Consider the following 17464-nt stretch of genomic DNA (forward strand, 5'->3'; position numbering starts at 1 on the left):
GAGAGAGAGAGAGAGAGAGAGAGAGAGAGAGAGAGAGAGAGAGAGAGAGAGAGAGAGAGAGAGAGAGAGAGAGAGAGAGAGAGAGAGAGAGAGAGAGAGAGAGAGAGAGAGAGAATGAGAATGAGAATGGGCCCATTTTATAGATGAGGTAACTGAGGACCAGAAAGGTTAAGCAGTCCAGCTCAAGACTATGCATCAAGCCAGAGGGAAAAGGAAGGTGGATTGATGATGGATGAAAGGGTTCTGGGAGAAGCACTTGATGAAGGGAGCGTCCCTGGAGAAGACATTCGGTAGGCTAGGGACCTCCCTGGGTGGGAAGAGTGGAGAGTGGGAGGGTATGTGTTTCTTACCCAATATTTCATCTGGGAGGAAGCTTTGGGCCTTGAACTTGTCTCCCTTAAAGAAAACGCACTGTGGTGGAGGGCTGGGGAGTGGGCAGACAGGGCAGCTGTAAGCAAGGGTGTGTGGGTGAGAGCTGCCTTCTAGCTGCCTGGCTTGGGTCAGCTTCCTGCATCTGATAGCTCAGGGTTCCCAGAAGAGAAGTGGCACCTGACTTCTGACACTCAGTGAGGCCAGGAGAAAGGGACATGGGAATTCAGGGGGTGCGGATACACGGGAGAGGGAGAGAACCACTGTGTTCTAGGAGGAGAAACCCTGAATTGGGAGTCAAGGGACCTGGGTTCACATCTTTTTACCTTTGAATCCTCCAGGGCTGAGATTCTGAGATTCAATTAATTCACAACAAAACTACCTCATGGGACCTTCATAACATCTGTCTAAGGTAGGTAGAATGGTACAAGGATCATCATGCTTATTTTACAAATGGGGAAACCGAGGCTCAGCTATGGAAGTAATTTGAGTAATATATGATAGAACTGGGATTCAAACCCAGCTTTTCTGACTTCAAATCTAGGGCTTTTTCCAAGAGAATTTTGCAGTTATTTTAATGGACACGCAACCCTCTAAGTAGGGAGTACAAATTTTATTATCTCCATTTCAGAGATTAAGAAACAAGCTCAGAGACTTGTGATTTTCCCAGTGTCAAGATGCTTGCAAGTGTCACAGCAAGAATTCAAACCCAGGTCTCCTGACTCCAAGCCCAGCATTGTCTGTCTAAAACATCACCCTCACTGTGTCTGGGATTCTAGGATCCATCATCATTTGAAAGGGACCTTCAAGGACGTCTAATCCAACTGACTCACTTTACAGGAACCTCTGTTATTTTTCAAGATTCCACAATGGCCAAGATTTGGCAAGGGAAGAGTCCAGGCCCCTCTTATGGACAGGGATGGCTTCCAAAACCTTGAGTTCTTTTTGGGATTTCTCTGAGGGAGGGAAGGCCTAACTGGCAAGTGGGTGGGTGGGAGGGGAGTCTATGGGGAACCCCCTTTCTACCTCTTACTGTGTTTTAGGGAATGGAAGCCAGGTCTCCAGGAAAGGGAAGGCTTTTTCCGTTTCCCTTCCCACTGAAAACTACTCCTACCCTCCAGCCCCCATGGCCCTTCCTCCATCTCAGCTTCCTGAGGTTGCACAACCACCATGGCTGAACTCTCCTTCCCCTTTGAACTTGACTCACAGGGACCAGGTCCTTTGGCTTCAGCCCCAGGGCTGGGACGGAAGACTTAAAGGCACCCAAACTCACACTCACACAGACACAGAGAGGAAGAACCCGAATCCAAGGCAGAAAAATGGATTTGTTCAAATGTAGGACTGATAAATCCCTTCTCAGGTTACTTGAAAACAAACTCTCTGGTTCATGGAATATAAGTGACCTTAGAACATAGAGTGTTAGAGCTGGATGAGGCCTTAGAGCACAGAATGATCAGGCTGGAAGGGACCTTGGAACACAGAATGTCCGAGTGGGTAGGAGGGCAGGGATGTAAGAACACAGAATGTTCAAGCTAAGGGAACTTGGAACACAATATCAGAGCTGGGGGGAATGTCAAAACATGGAATATCAGATTGGGTGGGGGGATGTTAGAGCACAGAATGTTCAAGCTAGAAGGGACCCTGGAACACAGAATGTCAGAGCTGGGTGGGAAGGCATACAAATTATCAGAGCTGGGGAGAGAATGTTCAAGTTAAGGGAACTTGGAACACAGTATCAGAGCTGGGGGGAGATGTTAGACCACGGAATGTTAGAGCTCAGGGGATATTGGAATATGGAATGTCAGAGCTGGAGGGGATGTTGGAACACAGAATGTCAGAGATGGGGAAACCTTTGTTTTCCTATCTGTAAAATGAAGATATTTGTCTAGAACAGGGGTTAACTGTTTTTTGTCATGGATCCCTGGAAGTTAGTTTGGTGAAGCCTATGGACCCCTTCTCAAGAATAATGTTTTTAAATACATAAAATACAATTATTAGATTACAAAGGAAATCAGTTATATTGAAATAGTTATCAAAATATTTAAAAAAAACCCAAATACCTAGACTCTCTGAAATCTCTCCATGGACCCCTTAGGAATTTGAGGACCCCAGCCTAAGAACCTTTGGTCTAGATAGCACTTCTAGCTCTAACAATCCAATGTCCTATGCCCTAAGGTACATTTTAGCTATAAAATTCTCCATTTTTCCTTCAAATTTATATAATTATTTAAGGCTTATAGGTTGCTTTCCTGATCTCTTAGAGGTAGGTAGCAGCAAGGATGATTCTCTCCATTATTATAAACCAGGAAACTAGACTCAAGAGTAGTGAAATGACTTGCCCAGGGTCACACAGATAGTGTCAGTGCTGGAAGAGGAACCCAGGCCCCTGGGCTCCAAGTCTAAGGCTGTTTTTTTCCCATACCTTCCCTGGGATCTTCCAGAAAAGATAAGTTCTAGGTAGCACAGCTAGGGGGAGGGGGGCATCAAGGCCACCTGGCCCCTTTCATCTTAGGGTAATGGGCCTCTGTTGACAACAAAAGTTTTTCTAATTGTTTTTCCCATGTGTCTTTTCTCTTCTAGGGGGTGAGTTCCTTGGGCCTGGCCAACAGGAGACTGCAGACAGGATTGATTGAAAAATTCTGGCTTTCATCATCAACGTAAATTCTCCCTAATCTGTTGTCAGTCTGTGAGCAGAATCGGGTGGAAGGGGTGATGATGGGGGATCTATAGGGGGTGGGTATAATGGGGGGAGGGGCAAGGGGGCAGGAAACAGAAGAGGAACAGATCTGGATCCTTCCCTCTCAGAGATCTAGGCCAGAAAAAAGCTCCTGGCTTTGGAGTCCTCAGAGCTTGGTTCAAACTTACTGCCTACATGACCCTGAGCAGTTCCATTCTCTGGACCTCATCTATAAAGCAGATGGATTGGACTAGATGGCCTCTATGGTCCAGCTCTAGGATGATGATCCTAATAACAATAGCCAATAAGTAACATTTATATAGCATTTATCAAGTGCCAGGCACTGTGCTAAGTGCTTTACAATCTCATTTGGTCCTCACAACAACCCTGCAAGGTAGGTGCTGTTATTACCTCCATTTTACAGATGAGAAAACTGAGGCAAACAGGGATTAAGTGACTTGCCCAGGTCATACAAGCTAGTATGTGTCTGAGGCTAGATTCGAACTCAGGTCTTCTTGACTCCAGGTCCAGCCCTCTATTCACTGAGCCACCTAGCTGCCCTTGATTTCATAGGCTGGTAGATTAAGGAAGCTCATGGTCTGAAGTGACAGAAAGAATAGAACAGGTCCTGCTCTCAGGAAGCTTATAGTCAGGGGAGGCAGAGAAGGATGAGCCCCAGGCCTCGGCCTCTGGAGCTCTCAGAATCCAGGAGATCAGGACACCTTTGGTCAGAGGCAGGTTGGCAGCACCTCAGTTTCCCTGGAAACTCTCCAGAAACAGACAGCCCAAGAACAGTGACAGGATGTGAGGTTTATCAAGGAGATAAAAGCAGACACTGCTTTAAGACAATTGTTTGCTTTTAGACAATTTCCTTCTCCTTTGCTGGGAAAAAGGCATTGCTAACGATGGACAAATGTGTCCCAAGACTGGAGGGTGGGAGAGCCCGAGCTAGGGCCACAGACAGGGGGATTCAGACACCCTTGTGCATCCATACCCATAAACTTTACACGCGTGTACAAAGACATACATTAAGTACACGTATATGAATATCATTTGTGCAACTCCCCAGCAGCAGGGTCCAGCCATGGGGAATGTTGTCTCTGATTCGGGGAGGCTGGGGAGGAGTGATAGTTTGGGTGTGGGGTATACTCAGAGACTAATATGCCCCAAAACACACAGAGAAATGCACACTGATACATTAATAGTCACATAAACAAATACTGTCCCCTCCTCTACCTATCCTAATCCAAAAGGGCGCACTCTTCCCTCCACACGTAAGAGCCCCTAGCAAACGTCTCACAGAAGCATGCAATGCTAAAGCTGTCAAGGACCTTAGAGATCAGGGGACTTCTGGGAGCCAAGATGGCGGAGTAAGCAGTAAATCACTGTAGCTCTCCCATATTCACCTCCAGACAACCATAAAAGAGTGCCCCCGAACAAATCCTGGAACAGGAGCCAGCAGAAAGACAGGGTGGAATGGTCTTTTAGCCCTGGAGACTTGGAGGATCAGCAAGAAAGGTCCATCTCACTCAGGTCAAAGGAGTGCACATTCCAGGACAGGAAGCGTGCCAGCACATAAGCAACAAGCCCCACCTCAGCAAACCAGCTGGAGAGCCTGAGCCCCAGGGTAGTGGAGCAGGCAAACACCGACACCAGGACCCCGCATGTGCCTTAGCATAGCCTGGGGAACCAGCAGACTCCAGCTCCAAGAACTACCGAGAGCTTCAGCACAGCCCCAAGGCAAACAGACATCCTCCAGGGGCCAGACCTCCACGTGCTTCAGGGTAGCCCTAGGGAAATGCAGAAAAACCCCACCTGGCCTCAACACATGCCAACACCACCACTAGGACCCCAACTCAGCACCAGGTAAGTCGCAAGACCCCTATAGCCTCCAGCAGCACCAGCTACTCCCCACCCCCTCAACACAGCACCAGATGCAAAAGTCCCCTGTGGGTCTCAGGGCAACATCAGCACAGCACCAGGTTAATGGCTAAGGCCTGTAGCCACTGGTGCAAGAAGTCTGAAACAAAGCCCCTTTCACACTGGGAGTGGAGATCAAATTTAAAAGAAAGGAAAAAGACCTCCAAAAAGACAAGCAAAAAACAACAACAAAAAAAACCAATCTGATCATAGAAAGTTATTATGGTGACAGGGAAGACCAAGACACAAACTCAGAAGAGAACAACAATGTCAAAACACCTATGGGCAAAACCCCAAAGAAAAATGGAAAGTGGTCTCAGGCCCAGAAAGAACTCATGGAAAAGCTCAAAAAGGAAGTTAAAAAATCATATAAGAGAGATAGAAGAAAAATTGGGAAAAGTAAGGAGAGTGATGCAAGAGAATTATGAAAAAAGAGTAGCTTGGAAAACTGTTTAAAAAGTAGAACTGGCCAATACAAAAATCCACTGAAAAAAAACAATTCCTTAAAGAATACAATTGGCTAAATGGAAAAGAAAGTACAAAAGCTAATTGAGGAAAACAATACCTTAAAAGTTAGAATTGGGAGTTACGGTCTGTGGCGCCAGACCTCCTGCTGAGATGCGGTTCGAAATTCTGCCAGGGCTGGCAATTATGGGCGTATGTCTGACGATCCTGGGAATTAGCACTGCTCTCATCCAAAAGTACAGCAATGGGGGCAAGGAAAAGAGAATTGCCCATAATCGATATCAATAGGATCTATTGGAGAGAGACAAGAGGATCTCTGGATTCGATCATTATTATGAGGGTAAGGGGTTGGAGAACATAACTGAAGACACATCAGTGACCCATGATGCCCATCTTCGTGATTGCAGAACACTTCTATGAGATGTTGTCTGGTGCCCATTAAAGACAAAACAACTAAAAGAAAAGTTAGAATTGGGCAAAGACCTTAGAGACCAGCTAACCTCCTTATTTTAGAGATGGGTAAATTAAGACCCAGAGGGAGAAAAGGGCTTGCTGGGGAGGGGGTGAATTAGAGGACCTCTAAGGCCTTGTTGGGACAGCTAGGTGGTGCAGTGATAGAGCACTGTGCCTGGAGTCAGAAAGATTTGAGTTCAAATCTGGCCTCAGACACTTACTGACCCTGGGTGAGTCATGTAACCCTGTTTGCCTCAGTCTCTTATCTGTAAAATGAGCTGGAGAAGGAAATAGCAAACTACTTCAGTATCTCTGCCAAGAAAACCCAAAATGGAGTTGCAAAGAGCCAGACAGGACTGAACAACAACCAAAGATCCCTTTCTTTGATAAGATTCCATAAAAGTTGTCCAAGGTCACAGAGAGCCAGTAGCAAGCTGGCACAAGAACCTGGAGCATTGTGGTGTAGTGGAGAATGCACCTGACTTGGAGTCAGGAGGGATTTGGGTTTGAAATCTGCCTCTGATACTTACTAGCTCTGGGACCACATGTAAGTCACTCCACTTCTCCATCTGTAAAGTGGGGTTAGGGATGGGAAGGAGACCCATGCTTTCATTGGTATAGAGAGCTCCCAGGTGAGGGAGCTCTCTCTATCCATGGAGGTTAGAGCTTAGAGAGTTGCCTAGAGTCCTGAGAGTTAGATGACTTGCCCACGGTCACACAGGTAGTATGTAGGAGAGACCAGACTTGAACCCAGGGCTTCCCGATTCCAGAGCTGGTTTTCTATAAACTTTGCTGATCGCATCTGCCTTCCTGAGCAGTCCTCTCTCCAGTCCCCCATCCCTTCACACACTCTACATTCCAGTCAAACTGAACTTGCTGTTCCTTATTTCATACTGCCTTCTTGGGCCCCCAGAGGCCATCCACCAGGACTGGAGCACACTCTCTCCTCATCTTGGCTTATTGAAATCTTACTCTTCCTTCAAGGCCCCGCTTGGATGCTATTCTCCCTGGGAAGCCCTCCTTGAGTCACCCTTCCATTCAAGTCAAAAGTTACCTCTTTCTCCTTAGAGTCTTTATGACTCTGTCATATCAGACTGTCCTTTTCCATCTCTATATCCCTAGGCTTAACACAGGGTCTGGAAAAGAATAAACTCTGGATCAATATTGGCACAATGAAGCTGCCCTCCAGTTTTTCACACCATAGTGGAAGGGGCTTTCTTCAAGAGCAGACTTTCCATCATACGGATCTTCAAGCAGAGACAAAATGACTATTTATTGGACATTGTATAGAGTGGATTCCTAGGCACAGTTTGGACTGTAAGACCTCTGAGGTCCCTTCCAGCTCTAAGAATTAGGATCCACAAATAATGGGACTTAAAAGAGTCCCATGCTGACGTGTACTTAGGACAGTTTTACCAGGAGCCAGGGGATTGGATGTAATGACCTCAATGATTGACTTCTTAATCACAGAATTTGGAGAGGGAAAAAACCTTAATTGTAATCTAGTCTCCACCCCCTTGTTTTGTATATGAAGATACCAGGGTCCAGTTGGGTTAGGTAACTTCCTCAAGGTCACCCAAGTAAAAAGTGGCAAAGACAAGATTTGAACCAAGGTTCCCTGACTCTAAGTCTAATGTTGGTTCCATGGCACCATCTTGGGATGCTTAGCTCAAAGAGCTCATTGGCTGTATGATGCAGTTGAAAGAAGGTTGGAAATAGTGTCAGAAGATTTTGGCCTGACTTCTTGGCTCTGCCACTTATAAGCAGCTGAGGGAACTGAGAATGTTTAGTCTGAGAAAAGAGAAGAAATGGGGTTGAGGCATGATCACTAGCTTCAAGTACTTGAAGGGTTGTCATAGGGAAGAGGACTTTGGTCTGCTTGAACCTCAAGGGCAAAGAGGAGATTGCCTAAAGGCAGATATGGGCTCGGGTATATGGAAGAGCTTGCTAATAATCAGAACTGCCCCAAGGTGAAATTGGATGCTTTGTAAGTTAGTGAGCTCCCTGTCAATGGAGGTATTCAAGCAGAGACTGAATGACCACCTTTTAGGGTTTGAATTGGTATGAATTCCTATTCACGCATATTTTTAAATGGATAGAACTCTGAAGGACTCTTAAACTCGGCAATTGTGTAATTCTATGTTGTTGCTTAGTCATTTTTTCAGTCATGTCTGACTCTTCATGACCCTATTTGGGGTTTTCTTGGCAGAGATACTGGAGTGGTTTGCCATTTCCTTCTCCTGCTCATTTTAGAGATGAGGAAACTGAGGCAAACAGGGTTAAGTGACTTGCCCAGGGTCACACAGCTAATAAGTGTCTGAGGCAGGATTTGAACTTAGGAGGATGGGTCTTTCTGATGCCAGGCCCAGCACTCTAACCACCTAGCTGCCCTCAAGGGATCCTAGTGTTTCCCAATTGCCCTTAGGATAAAATATATTGCTTGGTTATAGTCTGAAGTCGTAGCCTGACTTCATCCTACCTTTCCTGGTTTATCTTTCATACATCCCACCTTCCAGCCAATGGTTTACTTGTCCCCTACATAGACACATATCTGAGCCTTTGCAGAGGCTGGAATTCATTCCTTTCCTGACCTCTACCTCCTAGAACACCCAGGCTTCTTCAAGACTCACACTAAACGAAAAGGCCTATCCATCCTGATCCCCTGAGGGGCTGCCGTCCTAGTCCTCCTTCCTTGCCCCCACCCAAAACCACTTTGTATTTCCTTTTTCCACCTAGTCATCTGTCCTCATATTGCTTCCCCTGAAGAGAATGTATAGGATCATAGAGGTAGAGCCCGAAAGGGCTGGGAGGTCATTTAGTCCAGCCCTCTCTTTCTATAACTGAGGAAACTGAGGCCTAATAGAAGGTAGGTGATTTGACTGAGGCAATACAGGAAATAAACAAATGAGATTAGAACTCATGGCCTCTGACTCCAGATCTAGTGCTCTTCCTCTTATATGACTCATTTTTGTCTCTAGGACCTCATGGATGCTTGTTGAATGAACAAATGAATCAGTGAGAAGAGTGCTTTGCAAACTTTAAAGGGATTAAGAAATGGAAGTCGTTGGTGGTAGTGGTGGTGGTAGTAGTAGTAGAAGTAATAATAGTAGTAGTAATAGAGTAGTAGTAGTAGTAGTAGTAGTAAAGAAACACTTTTTTTATTAAGTGCCTACTATGTGCCATACATTGTGCTAAACACTTCATAAATATTATTTCATTTGATTCTCACAACAACCCTGAGAGGTAAGTGCTGTTATTGTCTCCATTTTATAGTGGAGGAAACTGAGGTAAACATTGGTTAAGTGACTTGCCCAGGGTTACACAGCTAGTAAATGTCAAGTGTCTGAGGCCAGATTTGAACTCAGGTCCTCCTGACTCCAAGGCTGGAGTTCTATCCACTGCATCACCTAGCTGCCCCCTAGGAAGTGTCTAAAGTTGGATTTGAACTTAGTTCTTCCTAACTCCAGATCCAGCATTCTATTCAGTATGCCACCTGGGGAGTTTGATCCAGAAAGAAAGTATATCTCAAAAAAAAAAAAAAGAAAGAAAGTATATCTCTCTTAAAGAAAATCTTCAGGGCAGCTAGGTGGAGCAGTGGATAGAGCCCCGGGCCTGGAGTCAGGAGGACCTGAGTTCAAATCCAGCCTCAGACACTTGACACTTACTAGCTGTGTAACCCTAGGCAAGTCACTTAACCCCATTGCCTAGCCAAAAAAAAAAGAAAAGAAAAGCTTCAAATATAAATTTGCTTAAGGAAGACTTGAGAGGAGAGGCTGTTTCTTTGGCTTTCCTGTGTGCGGAGCTTAGCACAGTGCCTGGCCCAGAGTACACTCTTACATGCTTGTTGACTTGCCTTTGAAAGCCTTGAGAGGCTGGACACTTCCTGCCAGAAGAGTTCTGTTATAGGGAAGCCTCCTGCACCGAGGGCCAGATTTACCTCCCAGATGTGGTGCTGTGGAGGCAGCCCTAAGCTGGGAGTCAGGGCACCCGAGTTCTTCCACCAGCACTGCCCTGGACTCGCCTGTACAATTATGGACAAGTCCCTGGGCCAGATGATCCCCCAACCCCCCAGTTCCACGATCCGTTGAAGAGTGGATGATCTCAAATAATCAGTTCCTGCAGGTGCCACCACCTCATCCCCTCGTACCTGGACTATTGAAGCAGCCTGCAGATCGTTCTCCCCATCTCAAGCTGGTCCATCCTCTACTCAGTGGCCCAAGGGATCTTCCTAGACCCCCTCTCCCCTCAATAAACTCCAACACTTCCCTTTCACCTCCACGATCGATCCTCTATTTGGCGTTCCATAGCCCTCACAACCTGGCCCATTCCTACTTTTTCAGTTCGTTTTTTCTTCTACATCCTCAAGAATCCAACAACATTGGCCTCCATATTCTGATCCTATGCCTTCTGATTGGCTGTCCTCCATGTCGGAGGACGTGGTCTCCCTCCTCACCTCTACCTCCTGGCTTCCTTCAAGAAAGAAGTTCAAATCTCAGCCTCTGAAGGAAACTTTTCCCCTTCCATCCCAAGCACCTTCTTTCTAAGATTACCTCCCATGTACCCTGTAGATTTCTGGGATGTACATACTTGTTTGCGTACTTGTCACCCCAATTGCAGTGGGAGCTCCTTGAGAGCAGAAACTATGTTTTTACTTTTTTTTGCCTCCCCAGTTTAGCCCAATGTCTGGCTAAGTAAACATTTGTTATTGTTGTTCAGTTGTTTCAGTTGTGTCTGACTCTTCGTGACTCCATTTGGGGTTTTCTTGGCAGAGATACTGGAGTGGTTTGCTATTTCCTTGTCCAGCTCACTTTACAGATGAGGAAACTGAGGCAAACAGGGTTAAGTGACTTGCCCAGGGTCACACAGCTAGTAAGTATCTGAGACTGGATTTGAATTCAGGAAGATGAGTCTTCCAGACTCCAGGTCTGGTGCTCTATCTACGGCACCACCTAGTTACTTCCTAAGCAAGCACAGTAAGCATTTAATAAATACTTGTTAACTGACTGACTGGTGATGTTGTGGCGGTGAACCTGAGTTCTCAAATGTTATGGCAGCAGACGAGAGTGGAAGCTCTGGCCCATTCCTACTCTGCTAGAAAGATACGGAGCATGGTACTAGCAACAAACTGTATTTGCTTGCTAGGACTGTTCTAACCAAGTGCAGAAAGCATCACTCCCAGTAGACCACTTAGTAAAAAATTCTATAACCAGGGCAATCCATGAAATCAACAATAGCTAACATTTATATAGCACTTATTATGTGCCAGGCACTGTGCTAAGGACTTTACAATCATTATCTCATTTGATTCTCATAACTACTCGGGGCGGTAGGAGCTATTATTATCCCTGTTTTACATATGAGGAAACTGAGGCAGCAGTTAAATAACTTGCCTAGGGTCACCCATCTAGTAAGTGTCTGAGGCTGTATTTGAACTCATGTCTTCCTGACTCCAAACCTGGAGCTCTATCCACTGTACCACCTAGCTGCTGATTAATTAATTGATAGGAATTTATTAATGAAAATAAAGAAAAATACAAACAGCACCCCCCATCTGTTCTTGCAGAGAAAGGGGCAATGGTGGAAAAGGAAACAGAGCATGCCAGGAATTCCTGCATTTAAAAAGTCTCTGCACACTAATGGCTTTTGGTATTCTAAATGTGAGAGCCTCATTTGGTGACCAAGGGTCCTCACTATTAGAGAAACAAAGGTGTATCCATCTGTCCATCCTCACTATAAATGACACCAGAAGATGGAAGGATGGAAGAATGATTCTCAGGTTGTCCTTGGAGAAGCAAATAAAAGAGTTACTTTTATTGTCCACCTAGAGGTAACAAAGACAAGTTATTCTACTGACCTTTGGCCATCTCCTACTGCAATGCAAAAAGACAACCACAAACGTAACAGATTATGTGCCAACACAGGATGAGGAAGTATAAAAGGGGCTCTTAACTTTTTTGTGTATGTCCTGGACCCCTTGGGCAGTCTCGTGAAGCATGTAGACATCTTCTCAGAATGTTTTTCAATTGATAAAATAAAATACATAGTATGTTTGTTCAGTTGTTTCAGTCATGTCTGACTCTTCATGACACCATTTGGGGTTTTCTCGGCAAAGTAACTGGAGTAGTTTGCCATTTCCTTCACCAGCTCATTTTACAGATGAGGAAGCTGAGGCAAACAGGGTTTAAGTGACTTGCCCATGGTCACACAGCTAGTAAGTATCTGTGGCTGGATTTGAACTCAGAAATTTGAATTCAGGAAGAAATTCTTCCTGAATTCTGACCTGGTGCTTTATCTAATGTGCTACTTAGCTCCCCTAAAATATATAGTAGTACAAAGGAAACCAGTTCTATTGAAATAAAAATGTAATTTCTTTTTTCCCCATCCAAGTTCACAGCCCTCTCCCTGTCTTCTCCTTCCATTCCGGCAATCTATCCATGAATTCCTTGGGGATTCATGGACCCCAGGTTAAGAACCCTGGAAGCTGAGAAATTCTATGAAGAGATTGATAAGACCCTCTACAATAAATCAATATTCACTGTGACACATAATGGCTTCAACGCAAAGGTAGGAATATGTGAAGGTGGTAAAAAAAATCTGTTGGAAATTATTGTTTAGGAGTGAGAAATAAGAAAGGTCAAAGGCTTGTAGACTACACAGAAGCTGCATTCTTATGTATTATGAATATTTTATTTGAGAAAGGAATTGGGAGAAGAACACCAAATGAAATAACAAAAGATGAAAATGATTATATTTCAACAAACAACAAATGACTGGTAACTGATGTGGGAGTTATTCTTTAATTAACTGCTGTGTATGGTTGGACCACTGACTTGTTATGGCAAAGAATTAAATTAATGCAAAACTAAAATGAAAAAATTATAATGAGAAAGAGATACAGCATATGAATCAACACTTTTCAGTCTGATCTATTTAAACAAGTTATTGACGTTGGAGAGAAGAACAAACATCATTACTAATTATAACTGTTTCCTAAAAAAGTTGAACGTCTTTATAAATCAATTGCATAATAAGGAAGCCAAAAGAAACTAGAAACAGCCTTAGTCAACAAACACTTTATCTTACCAGTGGAGAGATATGGCAGCCAAGGGCAACAGTGGTTTAAAATTTACTCATTTGTAAAATCTTATCAAAAAGAATGTAAAATCTCATCAGAGAGAATGGTAGAAGATTAGGAGTAGCATCACCTCATAAAGCAAAAGTTGCAGGTTGAATTTTTTGGTAAATTTAAAAATTTTAAACTTAAATACAAAATGAGAAAAGAAAAAAGAAGTACTGTCATGTGCACAGCAGATCATAAAAGAGGATTCAATACAAAACAATAAATTTCTATTTCAAGAAAACCTATATAACAAATACTACACATTGTTTTCAAAACTGCCCAGCTTGTCTTTGCTTTCTTGTTGTTTTTCTTTTATTCTCTGCTGTGCACTTTTTACTTTATTTTCTCCCCTTCCTTCCTCCCTTCCCCCCACCTTAAAGGAAGCTACTATTAAGCGTGGATATATATACATATACATAGATACCTATAAACATATACACATAGCCACATATATACTCATACACATATATGTAAGACCGTGCTATGCTTATTTCCTCCTATCAGCTGTTTCTCTGAAGGTGGATGGCATCTTCCTTCCGACGTCCAAGTCTTTCCATGTTTTTCTAAATCAAACAGCTCCTCATTTCCTACACCCCAGCAATATCCCTTTCAGGATTCAAACAGCATTTTTCTTCATAGCATTTTTGAGGTTAACTTCGGTATTTATAATAGAATGACTTGGTTGTTCACAGTTGTTCTTAACACAATACTGCGGTTCCTGAATACAATGTTCTCTTGGTTCTGCTCATGTCACTCTTCATTATTTTATGGAGGCCTCTCCATGCTTTTCTGAAATCATTGAGTTCATCATTTCTTATAGCAGAATAACTATTCCATCATAAACATATACCACAATTTGTTTAGCCATTCCCCAATTGATGGGCAACCCCACAATTTCTAGTTTCTTTACTACCACAAAGAGAGCTGCTATAAATATTTTAGAACATGTAGGTTCTTTTCCATTTTCCCCAATCATCTTGGGAAACAGAACTAATAGTGGTATTGCTGAGTCAAAGGGTATAGGCAGTTTAATAACGATTTGGGCATAATTCCAAATCTCTCTCCAAAATTGTCAGATTGGCTCACAGATTCGCCAACAGTGAATTAGTGTCTCAATTTTTCTGCATCCCGTCCAACATTTGTCACTTTCCCTTTCTATCATTTTATTCAATCTGATAGGTGTAAAATGGTATCTCAAGATTGTTTTAATTTGCATTTTTCTAATTAATAATGACTTACAGCATTTTTTCATAAGACTATAAATTGTTTTGATTTCTTCATTGGAAAACTGCCTGTTCATATCCTTTGACCATTTATCAATCAGAGAATGAATGACTTGTATTCTTATAGATTTGACAAAGATCTTTATATATTTGAGATATGAGACCTTTATCTGAGAAACTGTCTATAAAATTTTTCCCAGTTTTCTGCTTTCCTTCTGATCTTGGCTACATTTGTCTTATAGGTACAAAACCTTTTTAATTTAATGTTATCAAAATTATCCATTTTATATCTCACAACACTATCTCTTATTTGTTCATAAATTGTTCACCTATCCATAAATCTGGTAGGTAATATGTTCCATGTTCTTCAAATTTTCTTGCAGCATTTCCCTTTATATCTAGGTAATGTATCCACATGAAGTAAATTTAAAGAAAGCCTAGTGAGAGACTCAACTAAGCAAAGTCATTCTGGGGGAATTTAGATAGAATTTAGACAACACACAGATGAAAAACAGAAAAGATCTGTAATGACTTTTTGCAAAAACTTTTTTTTACCATCAATGACAGTGACTATATTTGGACCCAAACATCACAGTCCCAGATATGTCTTATGCAAAAGTAGAAATGGTATCAAAGAAAACAGAGATCGATAAAGTAGCTGCACCAGACAAAATATAGGGTGTCCCAAAAGTCTTTCTGTTTGTATTTGTTCAGTTATTTTCAGTTGTGTCTGACTCATCATGACACTATTTGGGGTTTTCTTGGCAAAGATACTAGCGTGGTTTGCCATTTCCTTCTCCAGATCATTTTACAGATAAGGAAATTGAGGCAAACAGGGTAAAGTGACTTGCCCAGGGTCACACAGCTAGTAAGTGTCTGAGGCCAGATTTGAACTCAGGAAGATGAGTCTTCCTGACTCTAAGCCCAGCACCCTATCCACTGTGCCACTGAGATGCCCAATCCCCCCAAAAGTCTTAGAGGGACACTAAACTAAGTTTTAAGATACTGAAGCTTAACCCAGCAAAACTGAGTATAATCCTTCAGGGTAAAAAATGGTCATTCAATGAAATAGGGGACTTTCAAGCATTTCCAAGGAAAAGACCAGAGCTGAATAGAAAATTTGACCTTCAAATACAAGACTCAAGTGAAACATGGAAGAGGTAAACAGGAAAGAGAAATCATAAGAGACTTATTAAGGTTGAACTGTTTACATTCCTGCATGGAAAGATGATATTTGTAACTCATGAGTCCTTTGTCAGTATTAGGGTAGTGAGAGGGGAAAAAATTATATGTATGTATGTATAGATAGATAGATAGATAGTAGATAGAGAGAGGGCACAGGGTGAGTTGAAGATGAAGGGGTGATATCTGGAAAATAAAATTAAGGGGTGAGAGAGGATTATACTGGGAGAAGGAGAAAGGTAGAAGTAGAATGGGGTAAATTATCTCACATGAAACAGACAAGAAAAGGGGAAACGGGGGAAGGTAAGAGGGAATGAGTGAATCCCATTCTCATAGGATTTGGCGTTAGGAGGAATAACATACACAATGGGGTATGGAAATCTATCTTACCCTACAGGAAAATAAGGGAGGAAGGGGATAAGAAAGAAGGGGGTTGATAGAGGGGAGGGCAGATTGGGGGAGGGGATAATCAGAAGCAAACACTTTTGAGGAGGGACAGGGTCAAAAGAGAGAATAGAATAAATGGGGGGGTAGGATAGGATGAAGGGAAATATACTTAGTTTTTCACAACATGACTACTATGGAAGTGTTTTGTATGACTACACATCTATAACCTGTATCGAGATGCTTGCCTTTTCAGTGAGGGTGGGTGGGGAGGGAGGAAGGGAGAAAATTTGTAGCCCAAAGTTTTAAAAACACAAGTTAAAAATTTAAAAAAAATTTTAAAAAAGATACTGAAGCTTAAAACTTCACTAAGACTTAGCGGAACATCCCATAGAGGAGTTCCATGATAGAGATTACACAATTTTGTTGGCTTGGAGTGATCAATTCTTGTTGTATCTAAAAGAAGGGAAGACACCAAAAGGATGGGGGAAAAAATCTCATTACAAAAAAAAAAAAGATGATGGAAGAAAGATACATAACTACTAACCCATATGCCAATTTTCCTATCTCTATACAATTTAACGAAAATAATCTAATCAGTCTATTAACTAATATTTATTAAACACTTACTATGTGTTGGACACTAGAGATGTAAAGAAAAGCAAAAACAGTCCCTGCCCTCAAGGATCTTACATTCTAAGGGGAGAGGAGGGTAAAGAGTAAGTCAGAACATATAAGACAAATATAGAGTTGATGGAAGGTAACCTAAGAGAATGGCACTGAGGGTCCAAGAAGGCCTCCTACAGAAGGCGGCATGAGCTGAATCTAAAAGAAATCCAAGGATTCAAAGAGTTGGAGGTTGGGAGAGAGAGCATCATACATGGGGAATAGTCAGCACAAGGGCAAAGGGAGGTGAAGTGCAGTTCCATGAGGAAAAGCAAGGAGGCTGTTACAACTGATCGCATCACAGATTGCTTGGAGGGGAGCAAATGTAAGAAGACTGGATAGGTAGGTCTGGGTTGTGAGGAGCTTTTAATGACAGACAAAAGGCTTTGTATTTGATCATTAAGGTAACAAGGAATCAATGGAGTTTAATGAGCAGGAGGGTAACATGGATGGCCCTATGCTTTAGGAAAACCACTCTGGCAGCTGTGTGGAGGATGGATTGAAGGGGGGAGGGACTTCAGGAAGGGAATTCACTTAGGAGCTATTGTAATAGTCCAGGCAACAGGAGATGACGGCCTGAATTAAGAGGATGACCACATGAGTGGAGCAAAGGGGACAGATGTGACAGATGTTGTGATGGTGAAAGCAATAAGATTTGGCAATGGATTGGATATATGGGGTGGATGAGGGAGAGAGGAGTGACGATGATGCAAAGATCGGGAGCTTGAGTAACTGGAAGAATGGTGGTGCCCTTGACAATAATAGGAAAAGTTCAATAGAGGGAAAGTTTGGGGTGGAACATGTGGAAATATGAGTTCTGTTTTAGAATATTGAACCTGAGATGCTTATGGGACATCAAGTTCAAAATATCCAACAGGAAGTTGTTGATATGAGACTGGAGCTCAAGAGAGAGATGAGGGCTCAAGAAATACACATGCTTTGAGATCATCTTTGATGAATGCATGGCGAGAAAATAAGAAGGCTTTTGGAAATGATGTCTTATGT

General features: G+C 42.8%; 1 protein-coding gene and 1 pseudogene across 1 annotated transcript in view; one reads left to right on the forward strand and one right to left on the reverse strand.

The window, feature by feature from the left end:
- P2RY6 (pyrimidinergic receptor P2Y6) overlaps window positions 1-17464 on the reverse strand; it is a 104856-nt gene that overhangs the window by 54445 nt on the left and 32947 nt on the right. The window lies entirely within an intron of this gene.
- LOC114032815 lies at window positions 5585-5870 on the forward strand (annotated as a pseudogene).

Source organism: Vombatus ursinus, unplaced genomic scaffold (genome assembly GCF_900497805.2).
Source record: "Vombatus ursinus unplaced genomic scaffold, bare-nosed wombat genome assembly UNPS02005659.1, whole genome shotgun sequence".
Taxonomy (NCBI): domain Eukaryota; kingdom Metazoa; phylum Chordata; class Mammalia; order Diprotodontia; family Vombatidae; genus Vombatus; species Vombatus ursinus.